This window comes from Macrotis lagotis, chromosome 1, assembly GCF_037893015.1.
Source record: "Macrotis lagotis isolate mMagLag1 chromosome 1, bilby.v1.9.chrom.fasta, whole genome shotgun sequence".
Lineage (NCBI taxonomy): Eukaryota > Metazoa > Chordata > Mammalia > Peramelemorphia > Peramelidae > Macrotis > Macrotis lagotis.
The window spans coordinates 129,501,393-129,528,213 of NC_133658.1; the positions used below are offsets into that span (position 1 = coordinate 129,501,393).

The following is a 26,821-nucleotide window of genomic DNA, read 5'->3' on the forward strand; positions in this document are numbered from 1 at the left end:
TCATCAGTACCCCAGTGTGGAAATAAAAATAGATGTTTATAAACTGCTTTAAGATAGTCTAGTGAGTTGGAAAATTTTTTTTTGACTATTTCTGTTTTCATTCTTAAAATGTTCTTAAACTTTTTTTCTGTATTTATTAATCCTGTTGGAAAGTTATAGAAATGTCAAATTTTTAAAATGACAGCATTGAAGAGGGTCTCCTTACTGTCTTACTGTGTTTTACTTTGATTGATCTTTGTCCAAGTTCTGGGTCCTGTCTTTAGTTTGAAGACTTTTTGACAGATTATTCCAAGAATTTAAACTTCTTTTTAAAAAAAAATTTATTTTGAGTTTAACAATTTTTTCCCCTGATCTTGCCCCCCCCCCCCAAGGTAGTCCATTAATCTTTACATTGTTTCCACGGTATACATTGATCTAAATTGAATGTGATGAGAGAGAAATCACATCCTTCGGGAAGAAAAATAAAGTATAAGAGATAGAAAAATTACATAAGATAGGGTTTTTTTTTTTCCTAAATTAAAAGTAATAGTCTTTGGTCTTTGTTCAAACTCCACAATTCTTTCTGTGGATACAGACGGTATTCTCCATCGCAGATAGCCCAAAATTGTCCCTGATTGCTGCACATGTGATGTTTTTACCCCTTTTCATAATCTCTTCAGAGTATATAGATCAATGCTGGATGAAAGGGTATACACGTTTTTGTTGCCCTTTGGACATAATTCCAGATGGCTCTCCAGAAAGGTTGCATGAGTTCACAGCTCCAGCACCAATGTATTAGTGTCCCAGATTTCCCACAACTTTCCAACATTGATCATTGTCCTTTCTGGTCATATTGGCCAGTCTGGGAGGTGTGAGATGGTACCTCAGAGGTGCTTTAATTTGCATTCTTCTAATAAGTAATGATTTAGAGCAATTTTTTCATACAACTATGGATTGCTTTGATTTGCTCATCTGTAAATTGCCTTTGCATTTCCTTTGACCATTTGTCAATTGGGGAGTGGCTTTTTATTTCTGAAAATTTGACTCAGTTCTCTGTATATTTTAGAAATGAGTCCTTTGTCAGAAACATTAGTTGTAAAAATTGTTTCCCAATTTTTACTACATTTTCTTTTGATCTTGGTTTACACTGTTTTTGTCTGAGCCAAAGCTTTTTAATTTAATGTAATCAAAATTACCTATTTTGTTTTTAATGATCTTTATCTCTTCCTTGGTCATAAACTGCATCCTTTTCCATAGATCTGACAGGTGAGCTACTCCTTGTTCTTAACAGTTTGATCTTATCTTGATATAGGGTGTGAGGTGTTAGTCTAATCTGTTTCTTCCATACTAACTTCCAATTTTTCCAACAATTTTTTATCAGAGAGTTTTTATCCCAAAAGCTGGATTCTTTGGGTTTGCATCATTTCCTGCTATTGTGCCTAGTGTGTTCCACTGGTCCACCACTGTTTTTTAGCCAATACCAGACAGTTTTGATGACTGATGCTTTATAATATATAATTTTATATATAATATATAATATAATAATTTTAGATCTGGTAAGGCTAAGCCACCTTCTTTTGCACTTTTTTTTTCAATTGAATCCCTGGAAATTCTTGACTTTTTATTTCTCCATATGAATTTACTCACAACTTTTTCTAACTCATTCAAGTAATTTTTTGGAATTTTGATTGGTAGGGCACTAAACAAGTAGTTTAGTTTTGGTAGAATTGTCATTTTAATTATATTAGCTCTACCTATCCATGAGCAGTTGATATTTACCCAGTTATTTAAATCTGATTTTATTTGTGTGAGAAGTGTTCTGTAATTGTTTTCAAAAAGTTTTTGAGTCTGCCTTGGCAAATAGACTCCCAGGTATTTTATATTGTCTGAGATGAATTTCACCTTTTTAATTAACATGATCCTATGTGTTATAAATATAGGCTGGGTGGTAGATAATATGCAGATATATAAGGTAGTGGGGTTAAGTGACTTAATTTTTGTCTGAGACTGGATTTGAATTCAGGTCCCCCAACTCCAGGGCTGGTGTTCTATCTATGGTGCCACCTAACTTCCCCATGCCACCTAGTTGCCCCAATATGCAGATTTTTGTGGGCACAATTACCATTCCCTCTGCTAACCTAGTACAATGGATACACTAATTAGTCTTAATCTTCTCAATGCTAATAAACGTGATTATTTAAAAAATTGTATATACATTAATTTATAATATTTGTTGGACAGCACAAACATCAATAGCAAACAACTAATCTGATTTCCTAGGACTTCTTCCTACCTTACCAGTATCTCTTACTCAAGCTCAAGACTCTTCTCATTGGAGCTGGAGACCCATATATTTGACGTGGTCTGGTCTGGCCAGCAAGTGAAGTCATTAAGTCAGTGCTGCCTACAAGTGAACACTCCCCCAGGTGCCAGCACATAAGTAAAAGTGTTGGTCTAACCAATGAGCAAGTGGAAGTCTGAAACCTTCAGCTGGGTTCCTCGGAGTTTTGGCAGTGGATATTAGCTGATTATACCCAGGTTCTGATTGGTGGCAAGTGACCTAGTTTAATTAGCACCTGATGACAAGCTAATGATAAAATGTCAACAGGACCCTTAATAGAGGTTGTTTTCCAAATTTTTCCATTGGTGGTTTGTCTTTCTAAGGTCCTAGTATCAGTTTATGAACAGACATTATACCTATCTTAATTTTGAAAAAACAAATTATGAAAACTATCAAAACATTTCATCACAAAATGGTGGCATACAAAAATGGAATTAGTATGTTGCCTATTTTCACTACAGCATAGTAGAGCTGAATAAGTATTATTCTTATGTAAACTTTAATTTGACTCTTAAATGGGGGAATTTTTTGATATATGCAATATGTTTGCATAATTGTAATCAAGCATTTGGAGAATTGGACTGATGATTATTTTGAGATGCGTGGATTAGCATTATTTCCTCAATGAGGATTTGAGGACAGTCAGTTTCATTACTTGAAGTTTCCTTTTTTGGTATTTCATAACAGGAATTTAGCATTAACAATTTATGTAATACAGTGTTTTCTAGTTTGTTAGTTTTTTTTTAAAGTTTCATTTCCAGGATCCTTGCACTTATATGGGACACATGATAACTACTTAATGATTGCTTGTTGATTGATTTCTTACTTGAATGCTGCCTGGCCTATATTTCTGCAAACTAATTTAATAAGGTATAGTTATTATAGGGAATAATTAACATGTATAAATAGCAGATGGCATCTCAATATTTATTTGCTTTATTTATTCTATACCTTCTAAAAGGTATCTTCCAAAAAAAGTTAACATTTTAATTGATGTCTTTTAAAATTACTAGTTTGCATAAGACTTAAAAATTAAAATCTAATTTTGTTTTGTTTAGGTTTTTTTGAAACAATTCTTTTCATGGTGGGTTTTTTTTAAAGTGACAAACATTTGACCTTGGAAAATGAGATTGCTAAGAGAATGGAAGATAAGGAGAGATATAAGGAATCTGTAAATTTTTAAAGCAGCAGAAATCTGTGGAGATAAAGATTACAGTATTTGAAGGTATATGGGAGAAATTTGGCAGTGGAGCTGAAAGATCTGGGGTGATATAGTGATTAAAGGTATCCTGGAGGAGAGGGGACTTGTTAGTGCCAGAAGAGGTTAATGTGTGCTGCTTTAGAACATTAGGGCACTAGAGATTTTTGTGATAAGATGACTTTTCTAAACCCTTTATAACCCATTCAATTAAAATAAGAGGTATTCATTTGTGCAGATAATTATCAAATTATCAAAGATTCATATTGTAGTGTCGGTTAACGTGACTAGTAGTCTTTGTCATATATATATATACATATATATGAAAAGGTTATAATTTGACAATAATTTTGAATATCTTAATGCCTCTTGAAAATTTCTTTGCTGCACTGAAAATCCTATTTTGAATACTTAAAATATTTTGAAGCTACCATGGAGGATAGAAAAGGTATTTTCAATTTTTTTCCTCCACTATTTTAAGTAGTGGATTTAAAACTTGTATGTAGACTGAGTTTTAAGAGTTGGATATATAAGTATTGGAAATTATCTTCAGGATTGATATTAAATAATTTTTTTATTTTTAAAAATTATTTTCCCTAATAATATGTGAAAATATTTTTAACAGTTGCTTCTTAAAAAGAAAGACCAAAAAATAAGTTAAACAACCCAAAACTATTTAGCTCTACAATTTCAGACTGCATCAATTTTTTTTCTCTGGAGATAAATAGCATTTTTCATTACAAGTTCCTTGGAATTTTTTTGTATCATTGAAATACTGAGAATAGGTGATCACTGTACCTTATTCTCTCAAACAATAAGATTAAATATTCTACCTTCTGCAAAAAGTCTTCCCCAGTTTTTCTTAATTTTAGCCTCCTTTAAGATTAGCCCCAATTTATCATATAAATCTTGTTTGTATATTGTCTTTCTCATTAGACTGTGAAGCACCTTGATAATAGGGATAGTTGTTGGCTTTCTTTTTCTAGTGCTTAACATAGAGTGACTGATAATAATAAGTGTTTAATGATTGATTGTTGACTATTGTTGGTCTTCTCTAATTGAAGCTCTACTTAAAAAAGAACCTACTACTAGAATAGTTATAAGATAGTTATCTACTTCTGGATAGTTCTAATTATTTAGATCTATTTGCAACTTTTCCTGTATTCTGATTCTATCATCTGGGGCCAAACAGAATAACTCCAGTCCTTTCTCCACAACTTAAATACAAACAGCTATTTGGGCCCTCTTCTTGTTCCCTCTTCTCCTTTCCCAATCCATTTTTGTCTTCACTTGGCCTGTTCCTTTAACCGATTTCCCATAAAGATATGGATCCTGGATACTGGTAGCCTTCCTTTGGAACCTCTACAGCTCAACAATGTTCATCTTAAACTGTGACTCCCAGACCTGAACTGAACAGTGATACTCCCAGCATGCTTCTAAAGGTCAACTCAAGTTTTAATTTAGCTTTTTTTTTTTTTGACTCATATATGGCTGCTAATTCATTGATCTTTGTGTGCACAGAGTTCTTTTTTGGACAAATTAGCTTGTATTTGTGAGGTTGCTTTTTTAATTTTATGTAGACATCTGGGAAAAGATTTCTAAGAAAAATATGTGATTAACCAATAAGGGATTGGTTTTTTCCTTGTCTTTTACCTAGCTTTATTTTTTAATCTTGTTTTAACAGCTGCTGCTGGCTTTTTCTAATACTTTATCAAGTTATGGTAGGGGGAATAGGCATCCTTGCTTTTATTCTTTTACTAATAGCTTTTAATGTATCTTTATTGCATATGTTTGCTTTTGGTTTTAGAGAACATACTTTTTTGATATTAAAAAAAGGTTTCTGTATTCCTCTATTTTGTAGGGTTTTTTAAAATTTTAAATGGGTGTTGTACTTAGTCAAAGATGTTTTTTCTATCTTCTATTTTTATGGTTTGGGATGTTTTTCTTTACAATGTGGTTGATTATATTGATTCTTTGCCTTATTTTTGCTAGTTGTTATAGCATTAAATAAAGCTTATTGTGACTTCTATCAGGGCAAAGCATTTTTTCCCTTTTGTAGTTCCTTTGTACGTACCTCATTCTATTTCTTTTTAAAGATGAGTATTTAAGATCTCCATTTCTTCTTCTGTTAGTTTGAATATTTTATATTATTGAAGACATTCCTCTATTTTGTGTTTCTTTTTTGATAGCTATAACTGCAGAATTAATTCTGATTTTTTTTCTCTTTTTTCTTGTTTGCTATTTTACTGATTTGACTGCTTTCTTTTTAATATTGGCTGGAGGTTTATCCATTTTGTTCGTTTTTCAGAGTACTAGCCTTTAACTTAATGATTTTTATGGTTTTCATTTTATTTCTTTTCTAATTTTTAATGTTTTGCTATTTTTTATGGCATAATAGTATTCCATTATATTAATATTCTATAGTTTATTTAGCCATTTCTCAGTTGGCTTATACTAAGCCTTAGTTTTTTTCAGATCTTTGTTATCTCATTTAATTCTCATGACAACCCTATGAGGTGGGTAATATTATTATCTCCATTTTATAGATTAGATAAATGAGGCTAGGAGAAATTTAAGTGGCTTGCCCAGAGTCACAGTTACATAAATATTTTAAGGCAGGATTTGAATTTAGATTGTCTGATTCTACAACTAACACTCCATCTAGTGGAACTGGGAAAGATTACATATTCTAGAGATGTTGCTGCAGGAATAGAATTAAGCTAAAAAAACTCACATTTGTAGGCTTTGTAGAGGGTGGTGACTTTGATGTAAATTACTGTTCAGGAAGACTGGATTCAGTTTTTTTAAACAAAGGTATTAATAGGAAAAATTAAAGAGGAAATTATTCCTTAAATCTTAATCAATTTAATCGGTATTGTATAAATTGGATTATCATGCTATATGTTTAATCTATTACTATTTTTTTTTAACTGATTTTTAAAAAGCTACTTTAAGGGGCAGCTAGGTGGCGCAGTGGATAAAGCACCGGCCTTGGAGTCAGGAGTACCTGGGTTCAAATACAGTCTCAGACACTTAATAATTACCTAGCTGTGTGGCCTTGGGCAAGCCACTTAACCCCATTTGCCTTGCAAAAACCTAAAAAAAAAAATTAGTTCAGTGATAAAAATTCATTAAATTATAAAACCCCATAAAACACACACAGGGTACTTAGGTGGCACAGTGGATAGAGTGTGAACTTTCCCAAGTTCAAATCTAGCTTCAGATACTAGCTCTGGCCTCAGACAATCCTATTTGTATCAGTTTCCTCATCTTCCAAATGAACTAGAGAAGGAAATGGCAACCCCCTCCCCACCAGTATTTTTGCCAAGAAAACCCCAAATGGGGTCATGAAGAGTCAAAGATGACTGAACAAGCAAGCATGTTTCTTTAGTGTCTCCCTCTGAGACTTGATATTTATTTTAACTAGAATTATGTTGAACTGGTTTCTTTGAAGCATCTTTAGCAGTGAAAGATTGATATCTCCTGATGTCTAATTCTTTTCTCATTTTTGTCTGTTTTTAGAATTCTAATCAACATTTAGAGGTATAAAGTTACTTTAGACCTCATTTAATCCATTTCCTTTCTTTTGTAAACTGAAACCTAGATAAATGACTTTCCTAGGAATCATTTTCTAGATATTGGTAGAACCAGAACTAGAACCCAACTCTCCTCATTCAAAGGTATCTGGTGCATTTCTCATCTTAAGTGACAAACTCTTTAGAATGAGATCTTGTTTGTGTATACATTCCTGTAGAAATTTGTTAAAAACCTAGGAATCCCTTCTCAGAATGGTTTTTAAATGCACAAAATAAAATGCATAGAAATTAAAAAGAAATTAATTAGGTTGAAATAGTTATCAAAATATTAAAGCTCCAGGTTCATAGACCCTCCTGCTTTAGCCCATGTTGCATTTTTAACAAAACAACATTAAAAATCTGATTTAAAACTTAAAGCTGGTTTAAAAAAATTTATTTTACTTCAGTCTTTGATGAAATTGCATCAGATATTGAATAATACATTGTAACCATCTTATGCATTGATGTTAGATCATTTCCTAATGGGCACAAACCTTGACCTTAACAAAATTTATTATCACAGTATTAGGATCTGGTAAGTGTTATAACATCCATAAGAATGCCTTATAACTTTCTTTTTTAGGTTTTTGCAAGGCAAATGGGGCTAAGTGGCTTGCCCAAGGCCACACAGCTAGGTAATTAAGTGTCTGAGACTGGATTTGAACCCAGATATTCCTGACTCCAGGGCCGGTGCTCTATCCACTGTGCCACCTAGCTGCCCCTTATGATAACTTTCAACTTAACTCCATCTATGAGTCCTGGCAGAGAGGACTCTGATGTTCCAGGTCATCATGGTATGTGATAGTAAGGGTATTTTGATTGTTTCCATTCTTCTCAAAGACTTAAATTATAATCATTGACTATATAATATTTGTGTGATTGTTAGGTAAGAAAATTTATAAGACAAATTAAGGGTACTTTTTCTACTATCATGGCTATGTTTTCTGTGTTCAGTTATGTTTGAGTCTTTGTTGACCACATTTAGAGTTATCTTGGCAGAGATACTGGAGTAATTTGCCATTTCCTTCTCCAGATCATTAACATTTGAGGAAACTGAGACAAACAGGGTGAATTGAGTTGAATAGGGTCACAGAGCTAATACATGTATGAACCCAGATTTGAGACACATACACAAAATACACACCACACACCAAATAAAAAGGAAAAGCAGTTTGCATTTCTTTCTTTTTCTCTTATTAATAGAAAGTTTCTCTTAGTGGTTTTAGTTTTTTAAAAATACAGTTTGTAGGGGCAGCTAGGTGGCAGTGGATAGAGCACCGGCCCTGGAGTCAGGAGGACCTGAGTTCAAATTCGATCTCAGACACTTAATTACCTAGCTGTGTGGCCTTGGGCAAGACACTTAACTCCATTTGCCTTACAAAAGCCTAAAAAAAATACAATTTGTTGAATTCTTTTCTTTTCAAATAATGGCTATTTCTTGAGTATCTCCATTGCCATTGATTCATTGATGCTTCTTTGAAATAAAGGAAGGCAGTTGAACAAAAAAGGTAACTTCTATTATACATGTAGTAATAGAATGCTTCCAATTAGGGGGTTATGTATGTCATCGTGTTTTCCAGGTACAAGAGATTAGTTGCCATTATAGTTACAAGGAAGCTGATTGCTGTGTTCTTTTCATTTATATCATTATAGTTATTCTTTATATTCTTCTGGCTTTGCATCTTACTCAATTTATGAACATCATCTCATTTTTTCCTTGAAATTCCTCGTATTACTTGTTTTTTTATGACTGCAGGAATTATATCCTACTATCTTTATATATATCGCAGTTTATTCAGCCATTCCCCAATTGATATTCACTTATTTCATTGCCACTTTATTCTTTTACTACCAAACAGTACTTCTATGAGTTTTAGTATTTTTGAGGTTTGTCTATCTTTGACCTCCTTGGAGATCTATGCGTAATGGTATGATTTCTGGGCTGGGGATGTGAATTTTAGTAGTTTCCCCTAGCAGTATAGCAGTATTGCTGCTTTCTTATAGCCCTTCTTAACATTAACATTTGACTTAGATCTTTACAATTTGTTAAGTATAAGGTGAAATCACAGTTCTAATTTGTATTCATCATTTCAACCAACTATCTAGTTATTTTGCACTTTGTGGAAAACAGTTCATATTTTTTGAAAACTTAACTATTGAGAATTTGTTTGTTCTCAAGTATTTGTCAATTCCTGACATCTTGAATTAGACTTTTTTAGAGATTGTTAATTCAAATTTTTTTCTCTAACAGATTTTTTTCTTTCTTAATTATATAACTTTATCTTTTATATTAAGAATTGGGAATATAAAGCTTCATTTGGAAAACCTTAATAGGGATAAATGGACTTAATTACAGAATTTTAGTGATAGTGAGGTCATCTAGCCTAACCCTTAGCTTGAATGCCTTCCATAATATCTTCAACATGCCTGCTCTTGAATTCCTCTAATAATGTAGAGTTCATGACCTTCTGAAACAGTTCATTTACATTTTTTGATAACTCATCATTAGGAAGCTTGTTCTTATATTTAGCTTCATTTAGCTCAGTGGCTGGCACATAGTAGAAACTTAACAGCTGTTGACTAAAATCTACATCCCTATAACATCTCTACCCCATTGGTTCTAGTTCTGCTCTATGGGCCTAAACAGAAGTAGTTCATTAGACATCCTTTCAGATATTAGGTGGTGGATGGTAGTTACAGCCTTCAGGCTTCTTGTGGAAAATATTCTTAGTTTCTCCCCATCTCTGTCACCTCTCCCAAACTTCAACATATCTGTTAAAGTCTAGTCCAGATATGCCATATCTTTCTTGAAGATTTTCTCTCTGCTGCCCCCATTTTGTATTAGAATTTTACATGCATCTTTCTAATTATGCTTGTCATGTTGTTTTGTTGTATAATTATATGTCTGTGTTATATCTTCCCCTGTGAACAGGAATTTATCTAAACCTTGTATTTTATCTTCTTTTTCTAAAGATGACCCCCCATCCCTTAATCCCCAGTGGTCTTTTTGCACAGTAGACATTTAATAAGTGTTTATTGAATAGAATTGATTATCCACTCAGAATTGCTTATTAGCCTATCTGTAGTCATTTTCTTTCCAACTCCTTATGTTTAAGTCTAGGGTTTGGTATTCTGTCATTAATTTTGAAAATCAGGTATTCTGTTTAAATAACTGATTAGTTTTGTGAGTGATTTGCTTAGTGATTAACTTTTGATTATCTGTAAATAGTATTTATAAAACTCTGGAGTTTATAAAATGCTCTGTTCAAAACAACATTGAGAGAGATTGATAAATGAAGTATTATTCCTGTTTTAAGGAATTATAGAATTGAGGAAACTGAGGTTCAAAATTTATTACTTACTTGAAGTCACTTAACTAATGTCAAAACTGGAATTTGAATCCAGATAATATGGCCAGATTTCAAGTGCAGGACTCTCTCCCTTATATCACCTTATTTCTCAAACCTAGAAATATAAATCTATATAACTAATGTAGCATTTATTTTGATTTCACTCCTTCCCCTACTTAATAGAGTAGGAGAAGAATTGATATGTGGTCAATTACATATTGTGAAAATAAGACTTTGGTATGAAAGCATGCTTTTGTTAGTGTTAGTCAGAAGCAATTATAAAGATCCCTTAAACTGAGAGACTAATCTTAGTATAGGAAAAACTATAGCATATGATTTCTTTTAAAAGCAATGGTTGAATTGTATGAATTTTAATTTTTATCATGTTAATAAGCCTTGCATAATTTTGAAATGAAGTGATGCATAAATATTAAGGTAGCCTATTTTCTTTTGAAATATCTTTGAATATTAATACTTAAAGACTTTCTGATACATTGCTCATGTGTCATTTCTGTTTTTAATTTGTTGAATCTTATTTTCAGATCTTATATTAGCTCTTAAAAACCCTATATTTAACAAAAATAGGTTCAGCAGCTTACCAGCAGTTTGGAAATTAGTATTAAAGGTGGGATTGAGACCAGGTTTTCTTGTCTTGTCTAAAATAAGTAAATTGGTTTTATGGTTAAACTAGGTAATTTAAGACTTTGTATCTTGTTTTTGAATTTCACTTTGAGAGTTCTTGGGGAGGTGGGGTGGGCAGAAGGTTCCTTCTCTTAACTAGGTGTAATTGATCCTTGGTTGCTCTGGAGTTTGTTTTAGGAACATTTAGAAAAGGGAATATATTTTAAATGTCCTTAATTTAATAGAATAACATTCAGATGAATACTTCTTAATCTGTGCTGTGACAAGTATTAGTTGGTGTGCTTTCTAGAGTTGTTAATTTTTAAACTAACAGAAATAATAACTAACTGGGTGTTGAGGAAGAGAGAGTGAAGAATTGAAGATGACCTGACTCTTGAATGACTGGGAGGATAGTAATATGGAAATTTTTGTAATTGAGTTCAGTTTTAGAATTTATGAGTTTTAGATTAAATATATCTGTAGGAGGGGCATCTAGGTGGCGCAGTGGAGTCAGGAGTACCTGGGTTCAAATCTGGTCTCAGACACTTACTAATTAGGTAGTTAGCAGTGTGGCCTTTGGCAAGCCACTTAATCCCATTTGCCTTGAAAAAACCTAAAAAAAAAATTTAAAAATATCTGTAGGCATCTAGATCATGATGTAAAGGTAGAATTAATAACAATTACACAAGAGAAATAAGCTAAGATGAATTATTTCATAATAATTCTTTTTAAGTAGTTTCCCTTGGTATTGGCAAGTAAAAGATTGGTTAAGACTATCTTAAAACTATTATGAGTATTTACCCAGAATACATTGACATCAAGAGAAAGATATTTTAATTAAAAAAAAATTTTTTTTTATAATGTAATAAACTTCCAGAGCTTCCTGAACCAGAGCTACAGGAATTCATTTTGAGAAATGAGACAGTGTTTAATAATGGGAAGAGAATTTGGAATCTGAGGACCTGGATTCAAATGCTGGCTGTGTCATACCTCTTATTCTTTGGGCAGGTTAACAGTCTCTCCAGGCTTCAGGTTCCTCATCTGTAAAAAGAGTTAGTCTAGGTCAGGGTCTTGTCTAGTAGTCTGATCCCTCCTACAGATTCCTGTTTTCCACAGACGCCATCCAAACACTAGAGCACTAGATGGTGCTGTTAGTCAGTGTTTCTGGAATTTTGCATTCATTTTCTTTTTTGAAAATTACGGTTCTTTTTGGTCAATTATTATGAATGTGAATATACTGAATAGTATATAGCCATTAAGTATTAAAATGGCAAGGGCATCAAATTGTCATTTTGTAACATTTATTAGCCTGTTGTAGAAATCTCTAGTAGCCTAATCTCATATCCAGAGATACCAACAACTCTTTTTATGTATTTACATTTTTTACAAATTTTACAAATTTCACTGTCTTGAAAATTTTTAATTACAGCTTGGCTTTTAATGTGGCCAATTTAATTATTGTGTGTATGTGTGTTTTACCAGTAAAAGGCCGTGATTTGTAAATTTAATCAGATAAAAAATTTTTTTGAGATTTTCCCATTTTTGTAAATATTTTAGCAATTTGAATCTCAAATCCAACTCAATTTTTTTTTTAGGTTTTTTTGCAAGGCATATAGGGTTAAGTGGCTTGCCCAAGGCCACACAGCTAGGTAAGTAAGTGTCTGAGACCAGATTTGAATGGTACTCCTGATCTCAGGCCGGTGCTTTATCCACTACACCACCTAGCCGCACCCCCAGTTGTTTTTTTTTTTTTAAACACAGGAAAGGAAGGAAGGTCTAGAGGAACGAGAGGAAAATAATCAGTGATTTTAAAAAATGGCCTTCTATATGCCTGGTACTCTGCTAAATCCTTTTCAAATATTATCTCATTTAATCCTCATATCTGAGAGATATGTTTCAGGAAACAGTTGCAGGCAGAAGTTAAAATGAGTTGCCCAAATGGCACAGTTTAGTGTCTGGATTTGAACTCAAGGCTTTTGCCTCCATCCACTGTGCAACTCCCTTCTTATTGGGGGGATATTCTAGTTGTGCTAGACCTTACCTGTAATGATCTGATCTGGGTTCCTTATCTGAGGAATACTTAGCATTTGCCCTCTATCTGTAAATGAGGTGGACCTGATAGTGTATTAATTTTTTGTCCAACTCTAAAATCCTGATTCTCTGACAGACTGAAACAGTCTTTTTCTATACTTTATTGTGATTATTCAATAATGTAAACATCTGAGTTGTTTTAGAGAGGGACTTTGTTTTTGTAATGCTGCTTATCTTTGAAGACTTGAGAAATGTAAAAGCTCTTAATTCTGTTTTCAGAACATCAACCAGTTATGTAGAAACCTACTGTATATTTACTTAAAGTCACAGAGTATCACAGAGACATGCAGTAACAGTTTGTATCCATGTGGTGGCTGTTGTGTAATATAGAGTTGCTGATTGGGTAGAGTAGTTATATAATTTGGCAAGCCCATACAGCTTATAAAAAACGAAATTCCTGCAGTAAGTCTAGGTGTTTAAAGAATGAAAGCCATAGATTACAATACTGTGCAGTCTCCAACCCAGTAACTTGGTGACCAAGCCAAGATTGAGAAGGGACTATTTCAGGTAATAAAAATCTTCAATTTTGATGGTAAGTAACTTTATTAGATCTTAAATTCAAGTACTTAAGTTAAAAAATAGTTCAGTACTGTAGTTACTTAGCCTATACATTAAACTGAAGATTAGGAATAAAATCAAAACTTGACAACTTTTTAAGGGGGGGATTAAAAATTCAATTGGCAAAAAATATTTAGCATTTTGAATTGTGTTCAGATCTTTTTTATTCATTTGACCAAAATGGGAAAACTACAGATATAGCCAAAATAATATATAGTTTGCTTCAGGTTTTCCTTTTATGTAAACTGTCAAGGGCAATTATTTAAAGGCTTATAAAAAAAAGATAAGATTATTTCAAATTTTGGGGAAATTAGAAGGATGGGGAAAACAAATGGAATGTTTCAAAAGTTAACTAGAAGAGAGAAATTCTTTCCTTAATAGATAACTCTTCATGAATAATAATCTTCAAAATAACCAATCATCTAGTGGTCAGCAAAGAGATAATTGATTCTCTGAGTTTGACTGGCTATTCATTGAATGACAAGCTCATAGACTATTTCTTGGCTGGACTTAACTTTTTTGCTATGCTAAAAGTTAACAGAGCTTGGACTTTTTCTGTTATAGTATGTGATTACTTAAAATTACATCTATGCATGATGTAAATGAGATTTTTTTCTGGATTTTCCATTCCATATATACAATGTTAAATTGTAAACTAAGTAAATTTTTTTTAAGTCCTGTTGTTTTAGTATTTGATTTGAAAAAATCAAACAGAGATAGTAAGAGTTTTAAAGTCATCAATTCAAAGCATAATAAAGCTATTTGTGAGGTCAGTTCTTCTAGAGTATTTTTAAGATACGTTTTCTTGAAGGGTAAGGAAAATTTTATTTACCTTCTTCACTGTTTGTGTTTTTTAACCTGACAGACATGTGAGATGACATATTCTTTGTGCTCCAGACAGTAATACTCTAATTTAGGCAAAGCACCAAATAAACTAAGGTAGTATTCCAACAGAGAAGGATGAAATTCAGTTCAGTGATTTAAGATTGTCTCCTCCTGCCCATTCTCACTCTTTTATCAGTTGGAGAAAGCAGGAAGGAAGGGTAAAGGAACTATTACTTAAAACATTTAGTGGAAAATATATTTCAAAAGAAAATTTAAAATTGTCTGACAAATGAAGAGCTAAGAATTCTAGATAAGATGACTGCAGAAGGTAGAAGAAAAAAAACTAATAAACCATAGGTTATAGATGTTGGTAAATTCTTTAATATGTTGCCAAGCATCGCGTTAAGCACTGTGGGTACAAATAATAAAATGTTAATTTCCTTAAATCTGAGAAATTATATGAGTGCTAATGGAAGTTCATAAAAGTAAAAATGAAAAAATTAATTTATTGCTGAAAATGAAAGACTTTAAAATGGCATCCAGTTTATTTCACAAGATCACTTCAAAATTAGTGTGTTGAAATCTAGGCAAGAAAGAACTAGTATGTTGGTAAGAGCTTTAAGTGAGGGTATATCATTTCTAATAAGCAAAATCATTACAGTTAAGGAATCTCAGGAGTTAGTTTAGCTAGGAAGAAAGGTGAGAGAGAAGAGTGATGGAATGATTTAGAACTGGTATGATGTCTAAATCTGGGAGAAAAAATAGTTCATTCAATGTTAGAGTGGTAGGTAAAGAGCAGTGTAGTAATGAATCTAGGTGAGTTAAAAACATTAAGTTTACTAAAGGGAAGTAAAGACTTGAAACCTTTATGAGTCATTTAGTAAATTAGGATTTTGGCAGGATTTCTTTTATTGTTGTTTACATTAAACCAAATGCTTTGTTTTCTTAGCCACCAAAATGTGCTAGAATGGAATATCCCTGGGCTTAAAGAGTAGAGACTGGACTTCTCTTCTGAATTCTGGTGGTAATTTACTTTGTGACTTGGGAAAAGTCAATTCACTTCTGAGCTAACCTCTGAGTTAATTAATTAACCTTTTCTCTAAAATGAAGAGGTTGAAATAGATAGACTTTAAGGTCCTTTCTAGTTTTAAGACTATTCTCCATAATTTACAAAAATGCATTGAGACTTTGCTATGGGGGATGAAATCACTTTATTTACTTTTTAAAAATTTATTTAAAATTTTTTTTAGGTTTTTTTTTGGGGGTGGGGGCAAGACAATGGGGTTAAGTGACTTTCCCAAGCCACAGCTAGGTAATTAGTGTCTGAGGTCAGTTTTGAACTCAGGACCTCCTGAGTCCAGGGCTGGTGTAAAACACCAGCCACCAACTGCCCCTTATTTACTTTTTTGTTTTGCAAGGCAAATGGTTAAGTGGCTTGCCCAAGGCCTCACAGCTAGGTAATTATTAAGTGTCTGAGACCGGATTTGAACCCAGGTACTCCTGACTCCAAGGCCGGTGCTTTATCCACTACACCACCTAGTTGCCCCCCTTATTTACTTTTATTTCCTTTTATTATGAATGAACTAATCAGTGATCAAAAAGCAAGCTTAGAAAATATTCCCAGAAAAGATTTTTATTTTTCTTCCCACTTAAAACAAATGTATGTTTCTTTCTTTCTATTTTTAGTTCAATATAGAATATTTTCTTTTTACCATTGGGTTGTTTTTTTTTTCAGTTAAGCTTTTATTTTCTCACACTCATTGGGGAAAATTTTTCTTATAATGAATATGTAGTTAAGCAAAATTAATTCCCATATTAGCCATGCGCTCAAATAGCCTATCTCATTCTGTATCTTGGATCCTTCACCTCTATCAGAACTTGAATAGCATGTTTCATCAGTCTTCTAGAATTGTGGTTGATCAGAGAAAGTTAAGTCTTACAAAATTGTTTTGTCTTTGCAATGTTGTTATTGTGTAAATTGTTTTCCTGGTATTGGCTCATGCAAATCTCAGATTTTCCTGATATTGTCTCTTTAGTTCTTTACAGCACATTAATATTGTTATATTCATATATTATAATTTGTTACTTCATTCCTCATTTGATTGGCACTCTCTTAATTTTGAGGGTTCTTTTGCAACTACCAAAAAGTGGCTATAAATCTTTTTGTACATATTATTCCTTCTCTCCTCTCACTTTTTTTTTTTGCAAGGCAATGGGGTTAAGTGGCTTGCCCAAGGCCACACAGCTAGGCAATTATTAAGTGTCTGAGGCCGGATTTGAACTCATGTACTCTCAACTCCAGGGCTGCTACTCTATCCACTGCACCACCTAGCCGCTTTCCTCCCTCACCTTTTTTTAATTTAATATTTATTCTCATTTTGTGCAATGTTTTTATGCATTAATAAAAAAAACTTTGTGTGGTATAGGTGGGCTTAGTAAAGTTATTTCCTAATTTTTGACCACATTGCATTCCAGTTTTCTTAAAGATAATTGAAAAATGAAAATTTTTTTTTCAGTTTTTATTTTCCATTCTTAGAGCTCTCTCTTGAGCTCTCTCTTGAGATCTGTTAATACCTGTGTGTATATATATATATATCTTAATTCCCTTCCCTTCTAATTTTTCATTCTTTCCTTTCCTATTTCCTTGTTGAATGTGTTTTCTGAACCCAGTTTTGTATGTATATGTATGTATGCTTCCCATCTTTGATCATTTCAGGTGAAAGTAAGGTTCAGGTATCGACTGTTTTCTCTCATCACTTTTTATAGCTTTCTACTTACCATACTGATTAAGGTGATTTTCCTGCCTCCCCTATTCCTTTTCTCCTTTCTTTCCATTCTTGTTTTAAGAAAATTAAGACATATGCTCTCTAAGATCATTAATGATTGGATTTTGTTGTAAAATTGCAACGAAGACTGAGAAACTTTTCTCAAGGACAAGATGACATTTTATTAACAATAACATGTAAATAATTCGTTAAATGGATCATGCTGGTCATCTCAGGCAAAAAGCCCAGGAACCCCTGAGCATGATCAGTTAGACTATCTACAACCTATAAATTAGTTTAGTGTGACCTCTCTCAATTGAGAGGCCTAAAGCCAAATAGGATCTTTTAAACCTAGGTGTGTCTTCCTTCTGATTGGCCTGAGAATACATCATTTGGACTGCACCTTGCAAAGGTAAAACTGTTCTGTTTGGTAGGTTGAGTTCTCTTAATTTCTCCTTATTACTTTTTCTTCAGGACACTGTAGTAATCCTCAGGTGAATAAGATTAGTCTTTAACATGGGAAAGTGGGTTTCAAGTAAGACTCACCACTCCTCTTGGGGGCAGTTAAGAAATGCTAATTGCTTGATGAGACCCAGTTGTCTCTAGCTGGCTCACAAGAACAAAAAATCATCTCAATGAGGTTTCCCCCAACCCTTTGTTCTCCCCCTTGGAGACCAAGTCACTCCTAGTTTGATGAAGAAAAAGTATGGAAGGAGTGTGTTCCCCTGGGCTCAAGCTGATTTTGTTTATGATGCAAACAGAGGGTGGGGTACTGGGAGCAACCACATTATTCCAACTATGCCTTGCATTGAAGTGTCCTATATTTCATTTAAAGGTCAATGTATTCTCCAAAGGACTATAGTTTAGCTGGGTAGGTAATTATTGACTATAAGCCTATATCCCTTGCCTTCTAGAGTATCATTCCAAGCTCTCCACTCCTTTATAGCAATGACTACTAAATCATGTGTGATTCTAACTATGGCTCCTTTCAGTATTTTCTTTTTGATTGTAATCTCTAGATTTTGATTATAATATTGTAGGGAGAATTTCTCTCAGAAAGTGACCAGTGTCTTTCTACTTTTGCCCTAAGAGATTTAGGCCGTTTTCTTTTAAGATTTCTTGAAATATAGTATATTTGTCATTTTTTAAGGGAGGCTATGGGGATGTGGCTTTTGAGGTACTCCCATGATTCTTAAGTTGTTTTTACTAATGTTTCATTAGTCAGTTTTTTTTTTCAGTTTTTTGACTTTATTTTAATATTTTTTGTCTAGACAGCTAGGTGATAGCAGTGGGATAGAAGAAGATTGAATTTTGAGTCAGGAGGACCTAAATTCAAATTTAGCTTCAGATACTTCTAAGCTATGTTTTTTGATCCTGGGCAAGTCTGTCCTCCTTTCCTCATCTTTTTTTTTTTTGCAAGGCAAATGGGATTAAGTGGCTTGCCCAAGGCCACACAGCTAGGTAATTATTAAGTGTCTGAGACCAGATTTGAACCCAGGTACTCCTGACTGCAGGGCGGGTGCTTTATCCACTGCACCACCTAGCTGCCCTCCTCATCATTTAAAATGGGATAGATAACACCACCCACTTCCCAGGCTTGTTGTGAGCATCAAATGAGGTAAATTTATAAAGCACTTTGCAAAACTTATTGAATCATATAAATGCTAGCTCTTATTATTACTGTAATCTTTTTGATCTTTTCTGTAAAATGGCTCTCGAAGTGAGGCTGGTGACTTAGCTGCCACATGCATGCCCCCCCCAATTCAATTACAGTTCACGTATATGTCATGGTATCACCTCCCTGATGATGTGGTCTTCTTTGATAATGGACAAATAACCACCACCTCCATTCTAGTTACAGGGAGTGTTTGTTGCTTGGGCAAGATTATTTACCTCTTGTGCCAAGCTATATTCCCTTTCCAGTTCTTTCTTCCAAATCTCTTTTTTCCAGTACATCCCCCCAGCACTTTCTCACTTACTAAAACTTTAAAAAAAAAAAACCTCTTCATCTTTTCCAGATGTTCTAGATGAATTTATGCCCAAGTCATGTATTTCTTTGAAATTTTACTTGTAGATATTTGAGTCATTCTCTTCTTGGGGTTGATAACTTTTTGATTTTTTTGATAATTTTTTATGGTGGGATTCTTTTTTTGTTTGCTCATTCTTTGAGCCTACTTCTGACTTCAGACTGTTAGAATGAGACTCTGTGTACTTCTGGAGGGAAAATCTAGATTGATCCTGCTGCTGCTTTCTTTGGGGTAATGTGTTGTGTTATTCCAGGCTCTTAGGGACAGAGCTTCTTCCAAAATGGTTTGTTTCGGGACAAAGCCTGAGCATTGCCCTGCCACCCCTCCTCCCCCCCTAGCAGATTTGCAGTTTATTGACCTGAGGTTGGGTTTGAGCAACAGTAAACTACCGCTGTTCTCAGCTGTTACCAGCCAGCTGGAAATCTCTATGGATTCTTTGTGATGGAACTGCACTCTTGCCTTTGGTTTTCTGCCCTGTTTATTCCTCTGCAGGCAGACTGACCTAGAAAATGGACCTGAGAAAACCCACACTGCTCCTAAGCTCTTGGCTTCATCACTGCTGCTTGCTTCTGAATTTACTCTGTTGTAGGTTTTCTGTAGGTTCAGGCCCCATCATGACTTTTCTCACTGGATAGCCACCCTCTGCCCAGTCTATCTACCCCTTTCCTCAATCTACCCCAACATGTGACCCAGTACTGGGAAGAAAGCAACAAAGTTATCAATTAGCATTTATTCACTCAGCCTATACAAAGTACCCCAAATGGTCCCTAGTGCACAGCTTTTCCTTGCACTGACATTTTGGGTAGCATGCTTCAGATCAGGCTCCAGTCTCCCCAGATCTCTTTGTCTTCCTAGGAGAACAAGGACAGGAAAAGTGATTCTCTATGACTTTCTCTTGAATTGCCCCATCAGAATTTGGGGGAGACAACTCAGTTTATTTTTACTATCAAATACTGTTCAAAGTATGCCTTGAATTCTTGTACTCTTATTTGTCCATTTAGAATTTGTTATAATTTTGGGGGCGGCTAGGGGCGCAGTGGATAGAACACTGGCCTTGGAGTCTGGAGTACCTGGGTTCAAATCCGACCTCAGACACTTAATAATTACCTAGTCATGTGGCCTTGGGCAAATCACTTAACCCCATTGCCTTGCAAAATCTAAAAAAAAAAAGAATTTGTTATAATTTTATTCTGTTCTATTTTTAAAAAATCATTTGTAGTAAATGTTACATTAAACTGGTGAATTTATGAAATATATTTTTACTAGATTCATAAAACTTTAATATTTAGTGCATCACCAGTTATTTTATTTCTGTTGTATAGTTATCTTTATAAAATAATATTCAAGTCTAGAGTCAAATCTCAGAAATCTAAATGTTTTTCATTGTAAGTGATTATTTTTTATAAACTATTTTCTTAATTTTTTTATATAAGAAAAGAAATTTGTTGTTTTAACCTTTATTATCAAACCTTTTTTAGAATTGTCGGTTTGAAGAGTTCATTTGTAGCACTGATCTCTGACTACTTTTTTTAAAGTTTATTTAATTTTTGTTTTACCATCTTTTAATTTCCTCAAATGTCTTTTCCTTCTCTATTTTCTCAGAAGACTGTGCTTTGTTTTTAGCAAGGAATTAAAAAAGATTAAAAAGTCCTTCAAAACTCACCTGTTAACACATCAATCACCCAATCTGAAACAGTATGCAGTGTTCATACCCATAATCCCTTACTTCTGCAAACGGGAGGAAATCAAGCTTGGAGACAAATAGTCTATATGAACACTTGGGGTGGGGACCCTAAATTTTTATGTATGTCATGTTCCCTTTCTGCTTCAATGTTATCTTCTTCATAGACCTCTACTTCCTCAGTGATGAGGGCTTGCAGTCTTGGGTGGCCCTGTGCCAGTGTCTCCCTTGTTATTCCAAAATTCTTTTTTTTTTAGGTTTTTGTAAGGCAAATGGAGTTAAGTGGCTTGCCTAAGGCCACACAGCTAGGTAATTATTAAGTATCTGAGACTGGATTTGAACCCAGGTACTCCTGATTCCAGGGCCGGTGCTTTTTCCACTGCGCCACCTAGCTGCCCCTATTCCAAAATTCTTAAGAGAAACCTTCATGGTGTCCAGTATTGCTTCTTCTGACCCCCTTCTTCCTTTCTGTTGTGTCCCTGTCTTCTCCCCCATCCTCAAATTGGGCAATAAAAAAATGAACTCCTTGGTATACATACATCTCTGCACAGTCCAACAGAACAAATTCCCACATTAGCTGTATCCCAAAATGTATGATATTTTTTGCATTTTAAGTTTACCACTTTTCTGTTACTAAGTGGGTGAATGGTGTTTCATCTTCATTTTTTTGAACTTAGAGTTTATCATCATGTTGATCAAAGTTTTAAAGTCTTCCAGAGTTTATCTACATGATAGTATCATCATATAAATTATTCTATTAGTTCTATTCATTTAACAATATGCAACTCATAAAGGTCTTCCCACTTCTGAAATTAATCATTTCATAATTTCTTGTGGTACAATTATGTTTCATTAAATGATTCACTTCCATTAAATTAAATTAAATTCTTATACCGGGGCCGGCTAGGTGGCATAGTGGATAGAGCACCGGCCCTGGAGTCAGGAGTACCTTAGTTCAAATCCGACCTCAGACACTTAATAATAATTACCTAGCTGTGTGGCCTTGGGCAAGCCACTTAACCCCATTTGCCTTGCAAAATCCTAAAGAAAAAAAACAAAAAAAGAAATTCTTATACCAGAACTTTTTAGTTATTCTTCAATAGGATACCACTTTAGTTTCAACATTTTGGCTACTTGCTCCCAAAAGAACTCAAATAAATGTTTTTCCTATATATTTCCTTTTCTTTCTGATTTTTTTTTCCCCTAGTAATGGTATAGTTGAGTAAGAGACCCGGTTTGGTGACTTTCTGGGCATAGTTCCAATTTGTTTTCCCAAAAGGCTGGACTGGACCAGTTCACAGCTCCATCAACTGAGCATTATTATTTTTCCTCTTCCTACTGCCCCATCAGCATCTGTCACTTTTCTTTTTCATCATCCAATCAGAATGACAAATTACTTTCTTGCATTACTCTAATAATTAGTGATTTAGAGTACTTTTTTTGTGTGATGGTTAGTATTTCTTTTTTAAGAACTTCTTGTTTATATCCTTTGACTATTTGATAATGGTTCCTACTCTTAAAAATTTGAATTATTTTCTCTTGGCTATGAGTCCTTTATCAGATAAATTTGTTGCAAAGATTTTTTTTCTCCCATTAAATTTTCTTTCAGATATTTACATTAGATTTGTACAAAATCTTTTAAATTTTATATAATCAAAATTAGCCATTTCAAATTGTGTGATTTTTTTTTTTTATTCTTTTGTTGTGAACTTTTCCTTTTATCCATAGATCTTATAGGTAATTTCTTCCTTTCATCTCTGATTTGTTTAAGATGTGATCATTTATATCTAGGTTATGTATCCATTTGTAATGTTTTAATCCAAATCTTGTCAGACTGCTTTCCAGTTTTCTCAGAAGTTTTTACATTAGTAAACCCCACCCCTAATAAGTAGTGTCTGTATGTTTGTCAGATATCATGCCTCTATGTTTACTTCCTTATGTTGCTAATAGGTTTTTTGTTTTCTCCTTTAAAAAAAAAAAACCAGGACCAGTTGTTTTAATGGTTAATGTTTTGTAGCACTGTTTGAGAGTTGGTACTGAAAAATCATTTTTCTCACACCCCCCCCCCCCCCCATTTTACTCTAGGATATATAAATATATATTTTTGCCCAAGGCCACATAGCTAGGTTATTATTAAGTGTCTGAGGTTGGATTTGAACTCAGTTACTCCTGACTTCAAGGGCCAGTGCCACCTAGCCACCCCTGCTCTAGGATTTTTTTACCTCATTCTTCCTATATGTTTTTAAAAATTTCACCTCTATAAAAACGTTCTTTTAAGAATTTGATAAGCACAGCACTGATTTAAACAAAAAGTTAACAATTCTTACTAAAGGGGTATCCAGCTTGAGCTCCAATGTAATAGTCACACAAAAGATAAATTTAGCTTTAAAGGAGATCAAAAATACTTGGTTTTTCAGTTTAGGGTATTTAAGTGATTTATAGAAGGGAACTGTGTGTGAACATACCTGGGAAAGATCTTTTTTCCCTGAAAACTAATCACGTTTCTTGACCTTTCACCTAGGAATGAGAGCGCTAGAGTGTTTCCTCTATTTAAAGGAAAAGCCAGAGAGAGAGAAAACCAAAACCAGAGCTAAGACTGGGGGGGGGTGTTGTTGGGTTTTTTTTTTTTAGCAAGGCAATGGGGTTAAGTGACTGTCCCAAGGTCACACAGCTAGGTCATTATTAAGTGTCTGAGATCAGATTTGGACTCCAGGGCCAATGACCTATCTACTGTGCCACCTAGTTGCCTCTGAGTATTGCTTTTTTGAAAATGCCTATGTAGTATTTTTTTCCCCTTTAAAAGAGATTTCATTTTAGGGGCTTTGCTTATCTTTCTGGGGCAATCTATACATAATCTATCTCTAACCTTATCTACATTTGGGACTACTTTCTAAATATCTCAACACTGGCAATGAGGTAGTACAATTTGAAACTATGCCCCAAAAGTTATTTAACCATACATATCCTTTGACCTTAGAAATTACTTTTAGACCTATATCCCAAAGAAAGAGGGATAAAGATCTAAAAGTTGGGGGAGGGCATGAGACAGCCTGGAGATTGACTGAAAAAATTTTGTCCTACAAATATATATAATAATACTATGCATTGGAAAATGTTTAATGAAATAAATATAGTATAGATTGTTAATTTGTGGCTTCCTAAATCAACAGGAATTCTGTTTCTATTTGAGTTTGATGTCATTGCTTCTAAGAAATGAAGAGACTTATGAACTGATAGAATATAATGATCAGAACCCAGATTCTCAAACATGTCATTTTGCTCTTCTCTGATAACCAAGGATTGGAATGAACAAACCAATTAAAACTAAGAACACAAAAATATTAGTAAACCTATTTTTTTAAAATCTAGAAAGATGTAGAAAGGACTCTAATGTGTTTTAAAACACATTAAGATAAAAATTAAAAAAAATCTTTCCTAAACACAATAAAGTATTGATTTCAAACCAAAAGTTCAATGGGGAGAAGAGTAGTAAGATTGTCAATTCAATCAAATTCAATTTTATTTACTAAAACACTTAGTATGTGACCAGTACTATTGGCTAAAAACCACCTATAAAAAAAGCAGGGATATTTACTTGAATTAATTCATTTTTATAGAATATTTAGAAATACTAGCAATCTTTCAAATTCACCAAATATTTGAGACCTAACTACCCTTGGGTGATGGTGCATTCAAATAATTCTGTAGTTTGTGAGAGGAACTGAGAGTGAATTGACTGGAGAAAAGAAAGAAATGGTAGTAGCCAAGGTGGCACAGTGAATAGAGATGCTGGGCCTGGAGTTAGGAAGACTTGGCTTTCTAATTTGTCATATATATATATATATATATATATATATATATTTACTAGCTTTGTGTGACCCTGGACAAGTCACTTTATCTTATTTGCCTCAGTTTTCTTCTCTGTAAAATGAGCAAACCACTCCAGGATCTATGCCAAAGAAAGCCCCAAATGGGATCAGGAAGAATTACCAAAAGCTGGTAGAGAGCTAACCAGGGTCCTTTAAAAATGAGCCTGGCTTTTTAACTTGCCTGGGTCCCTGAATTGTGAAATTGAATGAGGGGAGAATAACAGCTATATCTTGTGTATTTTATTTTATGCATTTAAATATGTTCTGAGAAGGGGTCCATTGGTTACATATTACTACTGAGGGGGAAGGTCTGTGACATAAAAAAAGTAACAAATCTTTAGAAAAGTGGGATTCTGTAGGAGTTGCAAATGATGATTTTTCTTTTTTTATGTTAACTAATTTAACTTCTTCCCTCCATCCTTATTTCCCCACATTGTGATGTTTTGTAGCAAATATCAAGCAATAACTACAAGAAAGGTCTTGAGTGATGTTTTCAGGGGGCAAAAGAAAGGAGTGGAGTCACCATTTCATTGCTGACTTGGAATTTGGGGAACCCCCTGAACAGAGTGGAAATTGTTAGTCTTTAGAATCCAATAGAGGGCACTTGGGGATTTATTGTGACTTCTGTTTTTCTGGTAAAAGGGAAATAATGCTATCTTCAGTAATTGTGACCTAGAGGTTGACCTATCAGCCACAGTTTTTAGATTTTATACCTTAAGAAGCTATTTTGGTTGAATTTTAAATATGCATTAGAAAAAAGAAACCCATTCTGGGGAGGGGGAATAATAGAATATTGTCCTAACATTGGAATAAAACTTGTGTTTTTCCTGGTTTTGGAATGCTTTCACTCTCCACCTTAGGTGATGGGCCTTTGTTTTAAATTGTCACTGTGCTGTCTAGGAGGCTCTGGCCTCTGTCTCTTGATGGGTGCCCAGGGGGGACCCTTGTGTCAAAGGGACCAACAGCTGGTACTCCAGGTAGTTTGGGTGCAGGGTGTAGCCCTGATCTAGTCTCAGTTCTAGTTCTGATAGCATTGATTGCCTCCCAGTGGGGGGGGGGGAAGCCTCATTGCACTGAGCCACTTCTGGGTTTTTCCAGTCCTGAAGCCCATACATCACCTGGAGTGCCCAAGATACCACACTCTCCAAGCCCCAACCTGGGCTCCAACGTCTCATTGTTATTAATCATTTGGGTCATTTTTTCATGTGAGGTTGGTTTATTTTAATTATTAAACATTTTTAAGTGCCTGCTACGTGCATGCTAAGTGCTGTTGGATACAGAAAGGGGCAAAAGACAAGAATCTGCCCTCAAGGAGAAGACAATATGGAAACACTTTTCTGTTTATTGATCTAGTTCGGTATTCTGGAGTAATGCTTAAATGCGTATGTTTATTTTTTCTTCCATATAATAACCTTTGAAATATTTGGAGACAGCAAATGCTTTAGAATTTTCCTGAACACTTCATTTTCTCCCTACTATATTTTTAAATTTATCTGTAGGTGGAAGATGTATTTCTCCCAACTTGTCATTCCAACCTCCCAGTAAACTACTGTATGAAGGTAGGGACATTCTGTGGCTTTATCTTTCTATCTCTAACACCTAGCCCAATGTCCATAGTATAGGAACTGAAACTTTGTAATATTGGACAAGACGAAGCCTTGAGATCCTCATTTGTAAAATGGGGGATTAATAGTATTTGTAGAAGTATTTTATAGGGTTCTTGTGAGGATCAAATGATATGTGAAAATTTGTGGATTATAAATGCTATATGAATCCTAAAATGACAATTTAAGAATTTGAAGGGACCTTATAGGTTATTTGGAACAAGAATCTACCTTAATAAATAACCAGCTGAGTCAGCTTGTACTTGAAAGACTTCCATGTGTGTATACACACACACACACACACACACACACACACACACACACACACACACACACA

General features: G+C 34.1%; 1 protein-coding gene across 6 annotated transcripts in view; it reads left to right on the forward strand.

Moving 5' to 3' along the window:
- SLC23A2 (solute carrier family 23 member 2) overlaps positions 1-26,821 on the forward strand; it is a 149,220-nt gene that overhangs the window by 20,078 nt on the left and 102,321 nt on the right. The window contains exon 1 of one of the 6 annotated variants that reach the window (XM_074208060.1): positions 13,701-18,174. The exons of the other annotated variants lie outside the window; for them this stretch is intronic. The gene's annotated coding sequence lies outside the window, so the exon portion shown is untranslated. Of the gene's footprint in view, positions 1-13,700; positions 18,175-26,821 lie in introns of those variants that run through there. 6 annotated transcript variants of the gene reach the window in all.